The sequence below is a fragment of the Lonchura striata genome, chromosome 2 (genome assembly GCF_046129695.1).
Source record: "Lonchura striata isolate bLonStr1 chromosome 2, bLonStr1.mat, whole genome shotgun sequence".
Lineage (NCBI taxonomy): Eukaryota > Metazoa > Chordata > Aves > Passeriformes > Estrildidae > Lonchura > Lonchura striata.
The window spans coordinates 43,397,158-43,414,314 of NC_134604.1; positions in this window are offsets into that span (position 1 = coordinate 43,397,158).

Consider the following 17,157-nt stretch of genomic DNA (forward strand, 5'->3'; position numbering starts at 1 on the left):
TTTCATGTAATTTGTTTTTGACAACCAAACTGAAAAAATTAATATCTTTCTAGGTCTGGATATTTTTGTCATAGAAATTCAAAGTCCACTAAAATCAAAGGCAGTTTTTCCACAAGCTCATCAAATTTTTCATTGAAATGTTGGTGTGCCATTCTATGGCATTTTGATAACAGGAGGGATTTGAGCAATCTGGGAATGAAATGAAAAAAAGAATGAAAATAATGATTTATCTAAGGAAATAGGCAATATATCTTTGACAGAAAAAATCCTGACATACACTCAAAGATTTATATGCCAGTGGGAAAAGTGGGTGATTTGAAAATAAAGAGACAAATATAATTATATTTGGTTGAAAAACTACAAGTACATGAAATACATAAACCTGCACACTATACCTGTCAATTAAAAATAATGACAGCATATTCTATTGCAGAAGTATTTCATAACAAAAGAAATTAAAACCTGAATAGTTTCATGTATCCTTCTTAACTAACTGCTATGTGAACAATAGCAATTCTTTTTTTTTTTTTTTTTTTTTGTAACAAAGGAGCTAATTTTTGGAAAGGAAGGCAAAAAAATTAGAACCAGCTCTGTAGGGTTCACACAATAATATTTAAAAAAACAGCTGCACTTTAGTATCCACCAGGACTAAGCAGCAGTCACTGTAATTTAGGTTAAACTTCAACAAAAATTACAAGGTGGTATAAGCTCCATCACAATTTCTGTGTTTAATGTTTTAAACAGCAGCTCATTTGAACCTAAATAACAGTTTATCTATGCATATTTCATTATAGAAGGAATGTACAACACAACCTAAAAACCTAAGTTTTGACCTTGTGCAAAATCATTTCAGAGCTCTGTGGAAATGCTGGCATTGCGATATGGACACCAAAAATGACACCAGTAAAGAATTCCTGTACCCCCACAGGTTATATTGTCAGAGAAATGCAAAGAAACACTAAAGAGAAGAAATAATTGCATACAGTTAGCACTTTCCAAAGTTTTCCATTCCTAGAACTAACTTTGCATTTTTTGACTCATCATCACACATCTGCCATTGAAGGAAATAATACCCACTGAACTACAGGAGGCATTTAGTGATTCAAAGGTAATAATAATATCCATGTAAAATTTCCAGTTTTTAAAGCCATGCAAGAGTGTTTTTCTTTGCAGGGGTTTTTTAGCTCCTTCCACCAAGACAATTAAGTCTGACATCAAAGCAATTTTTTTCAGAAATACACAGTATTAGCCAGAGGAGCAAGTAGATTCAATCACAGCTCTGTTCTGTCTGGATGAGTAGATGTTTTTCTCTGTAAAAACAAAGTCTATTCCAGAAAAATATATTCTCATTATGGAAATAAATTCTCCCTCTCTGGCCTCTTTTTACCTGCTCTCTCACTAAATCTCTCCTTCTCTCTGTAGCTCACCAGCTCCCTAATTTACCTCTCATTGTGCCATAGTTGATTGAGAAAAACACTTAAACTGATGCATTTCAACCGCCAGCAAGCTCAGTAAATCAGTCAGCCTGCCCTCCTTCTGGAACCACCTCAGTTCAGCTCCTTAGAAAATAGTTATCCCTCAGCTCTCACCACTTTCCCCTGCAGTCTCTTCAGGGAACCTAAAGAATTCTTTTCATGTAATAAATCCAGAGAATAAACAAACAAATCTCTTCATGGCATCAAATAGTTTTTATGCTTTCTACCTAGGTAAGCAATTCACATCTTCAGAAGATTTTACCCCTCTATTTCTAGGATCTATTTCTATCTTTGGATCCACAGGGCTTGACAATGACAGCAGACAGAGCTTTCCCAGTTGGAGTACAAATTGGTTTTATAGACAATACCTAGTGAGTTTTTACTCTTTGGAATACATAGATTTAAGATCTCTACTAGCATCTGTTCTAAGATTGTCATATCCTGTTTTTGGCCTGTCAGGTGTACAACTAGAGGGAGGGAATAATGAAGTTATCATTGTGTATTTCATGTTGTCTAATACAAAAAGCTTTGAAATTATTTGACCTCTTACTATGACTGTTTTAATCCCAGCTCGATGAAAAATATTTCTAAGAGAATTTCACTTTGCAGTTATTTAATCATGCAAAACACAGCTTTTCCAAGGACCTTGATGCACTGTTGTGTAAATATACGATAATATTGATCCTGCTCCTGGCAGGGAAATGCACAGTGGGAAAGGAAGGCTTAGAACCAGGTGTTGTGAATTCCCCTCACATCCTGTCTTCTCCCTCTCTGTACAAATGCATTCATCTGTGAGAGTGGCAGCAAGCCTTTCCCAAAAAGGGATATATCAATTTTTTTTTAATATGCTTGGCTGGCAAGTAGAGTGTGTAAATAAGGAAGGTTGCATGCAGCTTTAAATATAGCAAAAGGTAGGAAGAAGCTGAGGTTAAGATCATTTTAGAGATTATAATAACATGATAAGCTTCATATTTACGGTACTACAAGGATGTACTTTGGCTGGCTGGTGCGTAGTTCAACTGTGCAGCTTGACTGACCAGACAAATTCTGACTCTTCAGAGAAATGGTCATTTACTTGGTTTATATAGCCCAAGATCTTACCATGTAGGCTTCCTTCCACTCACAATCAATGAAGCTGCTTTGCTGTTTTTCATGCATTTCACATGTCAATAAGGAAAATAGAGAAAAAAGATATGAGGAATCATCAGGAGTAACTGTTTTGGAAACAGAGATAAATACAGCCTCTTGAAGTGATACAGGAGCAGGTGTTGATTGTTGCACATGCATTCAGCATCAAAGCTGGTTGCTGAAGACTTTATATAAAAGATTTATTTTAGGCCTGAGAACATTGGTTTCCATAATCTGGTTCAAGACTGTTCTCCTCTTTGTTTCTTATAGAAGTTTCAAGTTCTTTATTATATATAGAAAAATGAAAAAAAAAAAAAAAAAAAGTAATGTAGAAATGTTTACAAAATAAGATCCTAAAAATATCTGTCTAGATCTTTTGTCATACATATTCTACTGAAGGAGCAGATATATCAATTTTATAAATAATAGAAATCTTAGGTTCCAAACTTATACAATGTGATGTGCACATAGGTCTTACTGAAATTGCATAAAATTCTGTCACTAACTTCAGTTTCCAAACAATTGCATGCTGAAAATATCAAATATATGCTCTTAATAGAGCAGAAAATAGTGAAGGAACACAAAAAAACTGAAATTCATATTTTTAAAAAATCAGTTGGCAAATACAAGAGGACAAAGTACCTGTCAAAACACACTGAAGAAGGAAAAGAGAATCCATACACAACTTTAAATCAATGTGGATTTTAAGTCATGAATTCTAAAGAAGTTCATAGAATTTCTTTGATTCTAATTTATCTTTTGACATGTGCTGATTTGGCAGTTATTATTTGATTTCAAATGCTGATACTGTTTTTCTTCCTAGAAAAATAATTTTTTTCTCCTTATACCAGAAAAGCATATTCCTAACAAATTTCTTCCATGTTGACATATTTTAAATGGTTGCACCATAGGTGTCCTATATGATCCATCACTTACTCAGACCTTGAAAGAGTAATAATTTGTTCTACACTCATCCAGAACCTTTTAATTATTTTGAGTAGATAATATAATGAGATTAAGATGTATAAAATGTAAATGTTGCAAAAAATGTCTGAAAGAAGAGACGCCTTTAATGTCTGCAACCCAAATGTGTTATGCAAAGAAGGATTGCACATACCTTTATGAATCAATTTTTTTTCTAAAGCTAAGATTTTTGTCATCACTACCTTTTAAATATGAAGGGTTGCACTGTCTTTTCTTTTTAATTTAATTAATTTAATTTGAAGGTCTAAGTGAAATTTAGGAATTAAAGCTATTCTATTATTCACTTTTAAAAAATGAGAAATTGCCACCGAAAAATGGCAAAGGTAATAAAAGAGCATTTGCACTGTGTGGTGTCAGATGTTAGCTTGCCTTGAATCAAATCAAACCACGTGAACCACCCCACTAGTTCTTTGTCATTATCTTATACTGAAGTAACCTGCAATCCAAGAATGATTTTTAAGGAAAAGATGAGATTTGTCTCTCCTATTTTTACTTACCCACAAGTCAGATGTTGGAGTGAGTCACTCCAAGATGAATAAAGAAAAAGGAGGAAAAGGTAAAATGTATACATATGTTAAGGAGAGGTTCATCTGACCTATTTTAGACCTCTAGATACTTCTCCTTTCAGGCTACTTGCCTGAAAGTAAATAAGCACACAGGAGAGGTGCAAAGAGTCTAGCAACTTAGGCACTTCAGCTAGGAATATAAAAATGTGGCAGAGCTGCTGGTGGGTCTCTGAGCCCCAAAGCTGGGGAAGTTTCAAATACTTCCAAATTTCAGGGAAGTTTCAATTAAGCAAAACAGTAGAAAAAGCATATCTCTCAAATGAATGGAAGCCCTTGAAGACATGGGAAGGTCTGAACTAAGCTAGTTGGCAAGCAGAGGCACCGTGAGCTGTAACATCTCTCTGTTCCAATCTTTATCCAAGGGCTGCTGGGGCAGAAATGCTCCTCATGATGCACTTCTTTTTGGTTTAAAACAGTAAATGTAGTCCATGACCAATTTGAAAACAACTATGATAAATAACCCTAATTATAAGGATCCTAGAGTTATTTTGGAATGTTTATACTTTTGATACAATTTTGGTTACAGCTGAGGAGTACTTTAATATCTTATTGTTCTATAGATGTATATATATGCACAATTGGATGTCTCCTTCAGATGCAAGAAACTGGGAAGAGTGTTAGGGTAAGATCCCATCACTAGAGTAAGATCTCGTGTTATTTGCATGAGAGAAGGACATTTTAGGCTTAAATTTTTAAACATAACTGTAAAATAAAAGCTGCAAACTCAGCATCTTTCATACTCTCTAAGTTTAAAATGACTTCACTTTCCAAAAATGATATAAAGAAACTTGCACAATTCAGGACAGTTTTAAGGGTGTGATCAGTTTGATATGCTTCCCATAACCTTGAACTTTGAAGTGGCTGGTTATATACTTTGTAACATTTGTTACTGTTGCACACCTTATGACATTACAGTTATATTTGCTAGGACTTCATTAAACTTCTTTGTAAAAAAAAAAAAGGGAAAGCAAAACTTCTAATTTTTCTATTTTTCAGAATCTTTCATTCAGAAAAGCAGACCACTATCAACTCTAGTTTTCTCATTTTTAGAGAAATTTTCAAAGGAAAAGAAAATATTTTTATTAACTTTTCTAAATTCTGTACATTTCAGAGTTTGAAAATACAATACAACTGTTAACGTTTTAAATCCTTATTCAGCACTACCTCTTGGATGGCATGGAATGAAAGCAATGAAACAGGAAAAGAACATGTCAAGTTCTCTGTCTCCAATACAGCTCTAAAATTCAAGACAGCTAGCATCTTCTTTCAGGTGTAGAAGCCTTCTTTTTAATAGTAACTATTGAAATACCAGCTGTAACTGTTCTGTTACTCTTCTCAGTAAGGTAAGATATCAACTCCATTATCAAATTTACTTGCAAAAATAAATCATCTATTCTGGGAAAGACTATCCATATAATTATACATTTCTACACTGTCGCAATATTGTGTATTGACCATGACTGTTCATTTAGCAGATTTTTCATTCTCTGAATTGCTTTTTTGGCCATCTCACAGCTCTGTGAGAGATTTTCTGAGTTGACACAGTACTCAAACTGGTAAATCTCAGTAACAGAGTAAATATGTCCATTAGATTAGACACAGTCATTAACAGTCAGCAACTTTGGCAGCCTGCAAACTAGTTTCATAGCAGTAATCACTATTACTAATTTGTGTTTAGTAGAGTTTCAAGACTGCAAATTAACTTGTCAGATTCAAATTTTTCCCTAATCTTTGTGACCCTTTCTGATACACATTGAGAAATTGTTTGCATGTCTGCTATCTCTTCTGACAGCGAGTTGGAGCAAGTCCCTCTTTCCAAGCACAATATGTCGCGGTTTTTTCACACATTTCTTGCAACAGTTAATTTATTGCTGTAGATTTCATTGAGCATGAAAATAGTTTATAAAAGTGCTTTCTGTGATCTTGTTTTTGGTAAACTACTTTGATAAGCCCAAGATCAAATTTTCAGCAATGGTGGTCTCCTGCAGGTCTCTGTGACTTCAAGCTCACTTGCATACAAATGAAATGCAGTCATCCTTCCCCCACCCTCATTAGTTTTTTTTCCCTTCTTCCTCCACCCAGTGTAGGTATAGGAGATGTATGTTTCTGTTAATACTTTAAAAAAAAAACACTCTTGATTTCTGAATGCCAGACTTATGCCAACTTCAGACCCCAAAATTTATGCTGCATTTTAAAATTTTGGCCCAAATATAACACACATAAAAAACTAAAAGCATCAGAATAACCAATCCATATTGTAAGCAATGGCAGAGTTACTTCTTGCTTTGCAGCATCACAAGTGGATTGTGAAGAGAAAGTCAGAGGCTCAGTCAGATCATACAGAGTTCTTTGCCAGCATCACAGAAGCAAAGATTGATTGAGGTAAAGAAATAGAGAGGGTTTAACTTAGCTTTTTCACAGTATAGAAGAGTGTTTTACCATGTGGAGCTTGGTGTGGTGCAGGATGTATTCCGACAAGACAGATTTAACCAGCCTAATAGCTTGCTGCTTCTGAACACTGCTCTGAGCCAGCTCTGGTGCTCATGCTGCCCCTCAGTGTGCAAATTCCATCCCCTATCCCAGCAGAAAAAGGAAACTAGGCAGACATTTCCCTTTTATTGGTGATCTGCATTTTCTCACAGAAAAAATATGATCAAGGCTACCCAGGTATGCCAAGGGACTGAGTAAATAAATAGATCAGGGATGGATGGAGGAGGTGGGGAAAGAATTCTTCTCCTTATTTTACCTGAGAAGTGTTATGTCAGTTCACCAGTTTCACTTGTATGCCCTTTCAAAGGATGCTGACATACCATATTTGTACTATCTTTGCTGAGAGCATTTATGAAACACCCAGGAACACTAGATGGAATACAATGATGGCATAAATTAAATGAAGCAGATTAATTATCTTAATCCCTAAATTAAATTTTTGGAAGTCATGGGAGTCATACAACCCCACTTAAAATAACAAACTACATAGGTGAGTCCAAAAGTTGGAAAAAGTGATTTTATTTATTTATTACAAGTTTCAACTCAGCATCAATGGTATTTTTTACCTCCTTGGCAAGTTTGCCTGCTTTTTATGCTAAAGGTAGAGGTTCAGGACTACCAAGAACAGAGCAATGTTCCCCATTCTGTAACATGCTGTTCCCAATGGCACAGCTGTCTCTGGAGTACGTGGGGCTTATCCCCAGCACTGAAGGGACAATGTGGTGACCAGCACTATCCCAGGGAAAGCAAACACCTATGGACTCCCAGGAGTCACACAGGAGAGCTGTGAACAGTACATCATACTTGAAACAGTGGTGACTCAGCCTGATGAAATGTGCATTCTGATTCATCTCATCCAAAAACAAACAACTAAATTAGGTCACATGAACAGCCCTTAAAGTACCTGTTTCTCTCCAGTACTTGAAGGGAGCAAAGGTTGCGTAGTTCAGATGCATCCTAAACATCTAATCTGTAGAAATCTAGAAGCAGATTAAATGAATCTCACCTAAGGCAATATTTTGGTGAAAGAATTACAGTAGAAATTGAACATAAAGAAGTTTATGTGGCTTCCTACAAAATGGTCACATTATTGTTTAAAGAATACAACTGCCTATTTCTCTACACAAATAAGTTTCTCTTAAAAATAAATGTCAAAAAGAGCAAGCATTGTCCTATAACTTCTTCAGGCAGCCCAGTGGCAAAGTCCAGAAGCAGGCCTATAAACCTGTAAAGAAATGGGAGTTCTGCTTAATAAACTAGAAGGGAAAACAAACCCTCTAGAAATAAAAGGTATGTTCCATATGATTTTTTGGGGTTTACGAGTGTTTTACAACTTCCAGAGACATTAACATTATATTAATTTTCCCACATGGAATTCTGCCGTCTACATTCAGGTTAATTTAAAACCAATGAATTTTGTCAAGGTAACGGGGCCCCTAATGTATTGTACAAATGCATATTAACTATTGTGTGTAAGAAATAATTCAGAAAAGAAAAAGAAAATACGGAAAAATTTCTGTGATTAAATAAATTAAAGAAAAACTTATCCAGCTTGAAAATTACTTTTTTTTTACTTTATATTATGATGGTTTGGAAATTTCAGAGAATAAATTAAAACTGTTATAAAGAGACACTTATCTAAATATATGGGCCATATATACATTGCTTCAGTACAATTTCTTGAGTTATTTTCACATTGAAGTCAGCTATGCCATGACAATTTCTCCCACTCTGTTCATATCTTTCTAAGTCAAGATAATACAATCCTGGGTAAGAATGAATTGGGACATCCTGTTCTTTTTAGAATCAGAGGAGGCAATGAGACATGGGGAGTTTCTTTCCTCCATGCAAATTAGATGCCACAGAGAGTAGGTAACCCAGACATACTTCCTGTATAGAACAGGTCCTTACCTCTCCATTCAGAGATTCAAATGAAACTAGTGTTGAGAACTATCACTGGTTCTGCCACCCATTCCTGGAAGATTTCTTTGATCATAAAGAAATGATAGCAGAGAGAAACTTGCAATTCTGAAAACAAACCACCTTATTTCAGTGTCAAAATAATTTGACAAGTGGTACCTGCACTTGGTCCCTATGGTACATCTCATCATAGCAGATCAGCTTTGTAGCTCAGCAGTAGTGAAATATTTAGCCAATTCAGTACTGAAAGGGCAGTTGTTGGAAATTTCTCATTTGCCATCTCATTGAAGGTCATGACTTTCCTATTTTTAGTATAAACTATTGCCAAACTCTTATAAGAAAACTACCACACTGATTCAAATTCAAGTTGTAGTTTGAGGATTATTTCACTTTTCATTTATGAGTTTTCTGAGGAAGAAAGGAATGCAAGACCAATGTCATTGATTCTACACTTTTAACATGAAATTATTAAAGAAACTTGCAAAATGACACTGCTAGGATTCTATTCTGACCCTCAAGAAAATGATGATGATAGCACAAACCACAGGCAGGCTGTGGTTCACGTGAAAATCCTGGGGGTAGCCATATTGAAATGGCCATTTTCCATCCTTCTCATTGACATACATTTACAAATTCAAGTTACAGAAAAGGTAAAATTAAGGCTTGGTTGAGAAGCTCTTTAAGATGATCTTGTCTGGTTGCCAGTGAATGCACATAAAAAGTGTCTTTACTCGTATCCATGAAAAAAATTTTGCAGTAAATGGTGAATCGGCCAATATCACTTTAAACAAATAGAACACCATGACCTGTCCAAACATTTTTTTTTTTTCTAAGAATCATAATTGTGGATTTTCCATCCATTACTGATAGTAATTTTGGCAGCCTCAGAGCAATAAAACAATGCTAAAGAAAATGCTCAGAAAAATAACACTCTCTCAGAAAATGGTAAATTCATCTGCCCTTTATACAAACAAGGACTTAGGTATTATATATGGCAAAAGTTTATATTAAAAACTAGTTGCAAAGTAAACTGCTCTTGTTTAAAATTTTAAACTGAGGTATGATCATTTTGAAAAGGCAAATGAATATACTGTTTGAATATATAAAAACAGTGAGGAATGGAGACATGAGTAAACAAGAAGAGACCAAAAGCCAATTCAAGGGCAGAGAAAGAAGAACACAAACAATGATCTGCATTTCTGCTGTGTTTCTCAGCAACAGCACTCAGAAAAAGCAGGTCAGCTCACCAGGTGGTAGACTGTGCAACTGTTTGATGCTGAACCCTCCCGAGGATGCTCTTTCTGTGTAACACACATGTCCAAGGAAGAGTACTGTGTTAAAGCAGGTAAGCATCACAAAAATTTATTTTCTTTAATGGGAGGACAAAATGAGGCAATCTTTTTGGGACATTTTCTCAAAAAATCAACTCCTGTTACATTACAAAACACAAAAACTGATCCACCTCTGAACATATCAGATCACTGTGAAGATCACTGTTTTTTTACTGGAAATGTGAAAAACTTCCCTCAACACTTCACCTTCTCCTCAAACCTTTTCAAACAGCATATACAAAACCTGAGCCTCTGCAGGCTTTGCAGAGGTTTTTACTTTGTCACTTACTTTGGTGCCCTATCTTCTAAGGTTTCCACTTCTACATTAAGACCCCTATAATTCATAATCTTATCTCAATTCCATACTCTGAGTATTCTTTTGAGAGTGCTTAATATTATTACACAATTCTTCGAGGTATTTATCCCCCCAAACTGACCATGTACTCTTCCACACTATATTCTAGGTAGTTTGTATCATTTCTAGAATAGAATAACAAACTCCTTTACCATCTTCCTACTCAAATCCATTTATTCATAAAAAGTTCATTCTTTGGAGGGAAAAAAAAAAAACCAAAACCACAAACCAAGACAAACAACACAAACCCCAATTGGTCAGAGACAGAGAGGTTTTCATTTTCTTTATAGAATGAAAACCAAATTATGTAACCACAAAGGTATATTTCTAGCCTTACTTGTTATCAGTTTTAATCTATCTTTCTGTGCTTTGGCTAAGGCAACAAAATTGGTTTGAGCATAGGGACAGAATTTGAAAAATTTAATCCAAAACTTTACCTAAATATTATAGGTATAATGCTTAGATATACTTTTTCTAAAGCACCATTTACCTTATTTCAGGGTAGTAAGTGTATCTTCTCATCAAAATCTCTGACTCCAACTATTGTGTAAATGCACAGTTGGCCTACCTTTTGCATCTCTGTTTAAATAATCCCAGATGACCTCCAGTTTTACTGCAAATTAAATATTTATACTTGCAGGCATTTACACATTCACACAAAATAAGAAACAGAGAACTGGAGTAAAATTCCTACGACAGCCTTATAGAAGGCAATCTTATCATGCTGTGTTGTGCTATGCTATGCTGTAAAATAATAAACGTAAAAAACATAATATAATATAAACAATTTCCAAAAGTTGCATTATTGAACACCAGAGCATTTTGCCCTCATTTCCTTTCCAGTTTAAATTTATTCATGGACAGTTTGTTCCCACTTGTTCCTGAGCCAATACTATTCTTTAACCTAAACACTTCCTTCCTGTCTCCGGCTTTACCACTCTGATGTATTTAAAGACAGCAATCTTATCCCTTCTCTGCTTTTGTTCTGCTAAAATTCTAAGCTCTTTCAGCGTCCTTTCATGAAATAGACTCTTCCTTCCCCTGAGAATCATAACAGACTGTTTCTTGAACTTTTTAAAATTCATTTCTCCTGACTATGAATGAGGAATTGAACAATATTCCAGATCAGGTCTCATCCAAGCCTGCCACAGTCACATTAACATTCTCCCTTCCTCCACTGGAAATGTCTCCTCTGACATATCCCAGTCTTTCACTAGTTTTTTTCACTACCACTTCACAATGGCAGCACACAAATTATCCTGTGATTGATGAATGCACTCAGATCCACTTCCTTCCCATGGCATCTCATTGATAAGCACTAAGATTATTACAAGGGATTTGTTTTACTTTGTTTATTAGCCTTTAATAATTAAAGTCCTTTGTACTTCACAATTTTATATGCTATTCTATTTATGTTCCATCAGTCCTAATGTCAATTATCTATGAATAATATCCTTTTAACTACTCCATATTAACAGTACCTGCCATTTTCAAATATTCAACACATCTTATTCAAACAATTCAACTTTTTGAAGTTTATTAATCACAACAACAAAGGATGTACATCTTTAAAATGACTCTTTAATATACTTCCACTCTTAGCACTTAAGCTGAAGACTTTTTGGTTCATCATTACCCATTTCTTTTTTTCCTGTTAGCTGTACTCACATTAAGCCTTTTATATTTATCTCAATTTTTCCCAGCCAATCTCCATATGGAATAATTGTGAGCTTTATTAAAAAGTGAATTATGTAATGATCCAGATTGATTAGATTTTTTAAGATCTTTCTGTTACAAAACCCAATTATCTTCTGACAGAAACATATCATTTTAATACAACCTAATCTCCTTTTTTTTCTGAAACCTGTTTTTTATTATCCCATTTCATGTTTTTCTCTTTTTTTTTCTTCAAAGCTTCTAGTTGTCCAAATCAGTCCACTACCTATTTCACAACCCTTACATGTATTCACTTCCCATACAATGTTTTTCTCATTCATCCTTCAACTCCCCCTGTCCCTCTTTGTTATTTTACTAATGTCTCAAATCCTTACCACAAGATTTGTGATTTAGTGTCTCGTATTTAAAAATTATCCCAAATAGAATTTTATCTTGAATTTAGTTGAATAGAATTCTATTTCTACTGTCTTATTTCTCACAGCATGCAGGCAGCATCACCATTGCAAAAAAAAAAAAAATTTGACCAGCTGTTCACTATTGAGATTTATTAGATTTGCCCTTTCCCTTCCCTGTCCTTATCACACATCACAGCCCTACTTCCATCTTCATTCTCCTCCTCTTAATTTGTTTTTTCTCCTGTAGAATATTATCACAGCTCTTAGCATATATCTTTTTCTATTCAAAGTTATGAGGAATTTCTGCAACAGAACAAATTTGTAGCCAAATGAAATTTGTCTTTCTACATGAATTTTACAGTCCTTTCCGCTGACTCTGAGTGCAAGGGATAAACTGAGCACTCAGATGTATTGTCCATAATCTAAATTCATGCTCTGTGTAAGATGTGAAGAATGCTAGTATCACATACGTCTGTACTTGCTAAAAAGTGTAACACTGAGGATTTTCAAGGTGATTCTCACACAAGAGATTTTCAGACCAAGCTGTTCCCCACTCCCTACCTAAAGGAGCAGTGGAATGAGCTCAGCAATGCAGTCAACAGGACTCTGAACCCTTAATGTACTACTGTACCCACTGTACTACTAAAAAACGCTTATTTCCATCCTGTAACAGCATGCAGATAGTTTGTTTCAATTAAATCTGTATTGTTCAGCTTAAGAAACATAAAAATACTTCTAAACTCTTTCCTTTGTGGACAGAAGGTGGGGGCTGAGGGGATGGAGCTGGATGGAGAAGCCAAAACTGCCTAGATATAATGTTTTCATTTCAGGCATAACTCCATCCAGTCATCCCCAGTGTGACAGATGGCTGATGCTAGGCTTGCTTCTGGATTTCTTGTGGAAGGTGTGAGCAGATACTGAACACCACTAAGCTCCATAAATTAATAGGAAATTCTTTTGTTCTGTTCCAATGGAGAACACTGTTTAAATACTACAGTCCTCTGAGACGAGCTGTATTTACAGGAGTCTGTGTAACTGCTGAGAGTGCCCCTGTTTAAAAATTTACACCATCCTCCACTCATACCTCAGCAAACCCACATTTTATAAATTAATGAAAAAAATAATAAAGGCTTCAGTTTTCCTACATTAGCCTTGAGGGCCACATATATTAATAGCTGCTACACCTTTTTTTTTTTCTTTTTTTTTTTTCCTGTGAGATGCTGAATTATTTGGACATGCTGTAAAGCTGCAAAGCTATCTGGCACTTTGTGACCTAATAGAAAAGCAAACATTAAGAATTTACTATAATACAACAGTAACCTGGAGAGATACTGTGCTGAGAGGGAAATGTAAGCTGCAGAAAATTAATAATAGCCATTGCTGTATGAAGGAAGAGTGACCTACTCACAGCTAAAATTTCTTTCTCTCTTGTCTAGCATTTCACAGTCTCCCTTATCTCCTTCCAGCATGGAGCTACACATTTCTGCTTTCCCAGCTTGTATGTAGAGGCCTTTAACCCTTTAAATGTGCCATATCCAAAACAGACCAGAAAGGGGTCTTTTGAAAAAGATAACATAGTCTCTTAAGTCAATAGATTAAATAGTGCATTTCTTTTTTTCCTATTCTGTTACTCTCTTGATCTTAAAACTGATGCATATTATTATTGATGTATATGTAGGTAGGATGGTAAAACAACTATGGGATATAATTATGTGTGTAGGAAGAAATAGGGCATAGACATGAGGAATACCACAAAAGACAGAAAAGAAAAGTGAAGAATGAGAAAATACTTCACTGCATTTAGAGCCTCTGGTGTACAAACAATTTACTTTGGGATGTCACAATTTTGGGTCTGGCCTAGATAGGCCAGATTAAGGGATAAACTAATCCTTTATGGTTATGAATATATTTTAAAATATTTTTTCCTTTTTTTTTTCAGCAGAAATATTTAAATCTCTATCAGCATTCACATACAGATTTTTAGAAAATCACAGACATCATGTGCTGAATACGCATCAAAATAACCAAAAGCAAGATATTTTCAAAAAGATTACTATGCCTGATACCATTATCACTTAAAAAGAAAATAAAAATGAAGGACAAAAATGTAGAGTGTCAACCCACTTTTCTTCCTTTGTCTCTTCTGCTGATGGTTTCCCTTCACTATCTTGCTGCTTCATCTTGGGTCATGTGCATTATCACTCTCATCCACATGCTGTGCAAAGCCAGAGGCAATACAAGGGAAATGGCAGAGGTCCATCTTTTAATTTTTTGCTTTTGCCTTCATGGAACAGCATTATCCTGATACAGCCTGCAGTAAGGAGAGTAGCAGTGCACTTAGAACCACTTGGGTCCTCCTTTCCTTTTGTCAGTGTCTCACTGGCTGGAGTCTGGTGTCTCAAGAGTCAGTCCCACAAAATGTTTTCCCACCACAGAGCGCTATGATGTCTTGAATGAAGTGTGATCTGATCAGCTTGGGATAATGCAGTCACGAATACAAAAGAGAGATGAAAATGCATGAAAATGTTTTTTATTGCCAGGGATCTGATGGTAAAGTTTTCTTGTAAGTGAGCACATTATTTAGACATTCCTTAGGATTAGTAATCTTGAGCAGAAATTTTCCTGCAGTTTCAGTGATCCTCCTGTGATCCTGATGATAAATCACAGATTAGTGAGAATTGAGCTCTTGCTCTTCCTGGGTGACAGGTTCATTTGATATTATTTTGTGAAACATACTTACATTTTGTAGTTCTTATTCCCCTTTCTATCGAAATGAGTATAATTCTTTAGTTCACCACTGTAGCATTATGAGACTAAGACTGAAGATCTGAGGTGTTTGGGTAAGATATCTACATATGAAAGATCTTAAGGTATAACACTGGAAAAATATATCTAGCCATTAAAATGCAAAAAAACTGAGAAGTTTCTGTCTCAGTAGAAGTGCACATTAAAATGGGGGATGTGTCCACATTCAAAAAGAACATCAAGCTACAGTCTGAGGTTATGGCAGTTTATCCTCTGCCACACTTTCTGGAAATGTGGGGAAAGCTTATAGCTATGTAGATGCTTCATTAAAACATACTCATGAAAAAAATATAGAAGATTTTTTGTTGACCTTTAAAACTTGGACACAAGATGAAATCTCATCTTTACAGACAATAATCAAAGTTTTTCATGATTTTAAAAAAAGCAGGAACTAAATCCTCGGGGGTAAAACTGTGAGGTTAATAGGCATTATCTCCATTAAAACAACACATCTGTAGTTCTGTACTTTCAGGGTCAAATCTGATGTTTGAAAGATATACAAAAGAGATAATAAAGTAATTTATTTCAAATGTAAGTAAGAAGAATTTAACTTCTAAGAAGTCCGAAGAATGTTTTGGAGGGTCAGGTGAAAGGTTAAAGTTATCTTATGATTCGCCACACTTAATCCATATAAGACAGAGAGTTAAAAATGATCATAGTGCCCTGCTGCACTTTCTCTCTAGTGTTAATAGGGCCATTGATTCTTAAAATAATTGAACTGGACTTCACAGAAATCAGAAATATTGTCATTTGGGTTGGTAGCAGTAGTCTTACCTTTTTTCTGAATCTCACAGTGTTTATAAATCAGTATCCATGAGTTCTTGCTTCACGTGGAAATGTGAGGTAATGCAGTTATTTGAAAATGGATAAAAAAGTGTGGAAAATCAACTCCTTTATATGAGATAATCACAGCTTTATGCTAGCAAGCAGAGCTTTCTGGCATTACAAACAGATTATTTATTTCATCTGACATGCCCTAGAGAGGGTTTAGTAATATGCAGGGTTGACACACACCCCAGATATTTTGGAAGCCATAGTGGAAGGCAAGATTCATGGGAGATCAGAGTACATATTTGCTCACTGAATGGCAGGTGAGCTCCCAGTAAAATTGCATTTACAAAGGCACCTCCTCAGAAAGAATATTTGCTTCAGATATATGTTTTTAGTTCCTGGTGGAAAGCAAGCAGAACATGAGAATAGCTGTGAATGGATCTTCACTGTGTGATTTTGTTTTGAATTAACACTGCTTTTCTCTCTCTATTCAGCCAGCCACAGCAGGTGGGGAAGTTGATTTCTTTTATTTAGTTCAGAACTGAAAAACTAGATTTAATTTTTTTTCTGGGAAATTTTGCTGCAGAGAAGACTTCATTGGTTAAAGATAAAACATCAAGAGGGAGGGCAGAATGCCATTGTGTAAGATCTATAAATATACATTGGGTTTATATATATATCACAAATGCAATTAGACTAGGAAGTGCTGTGCTACTGTTATCTTCATGGAACAAATGTTACTAAAAATTCCTCTGATGTATCCCCTATCAGATGCCACAGCATATATTTTTCCAAAGTAAAAAAATGGCTTTTAAAGCTGTTATAATAATTTTATGTTTCTGGTGAAGGTCCTTCGTTATAACTACAACTTGCTGTGGCTTCTATGAAAAATGAAATGAATCCTTCCAGAGGGGATGGATGGGTTGTTCTTGATGTGAAAAGGTGTGAAAAACACTGTTTTGAGGAAATTTGTTTTACAAAATCTACATTGGGTTTGACAGGCTCCCAATAACATTTGGTTTCCAATGATCTTCAGAGGTGCTCTGCCTGTACAGGTCCTGTTTCTGTTGCATTCTGTGAGGAATCAGTCACCAATAACCTGCTTTTGAAACTCAGCCAGCACATCATGGGACGTGTTACACACCAGCTACTGACCCACTCTTAGCTTGGCCTCTAAGGATCCACCCCAACCACCTCTGTGATGACCTGCCTAATCACAATGGCAATAGTCTGAAAAATAATGTGATTCGCTGAACTAAA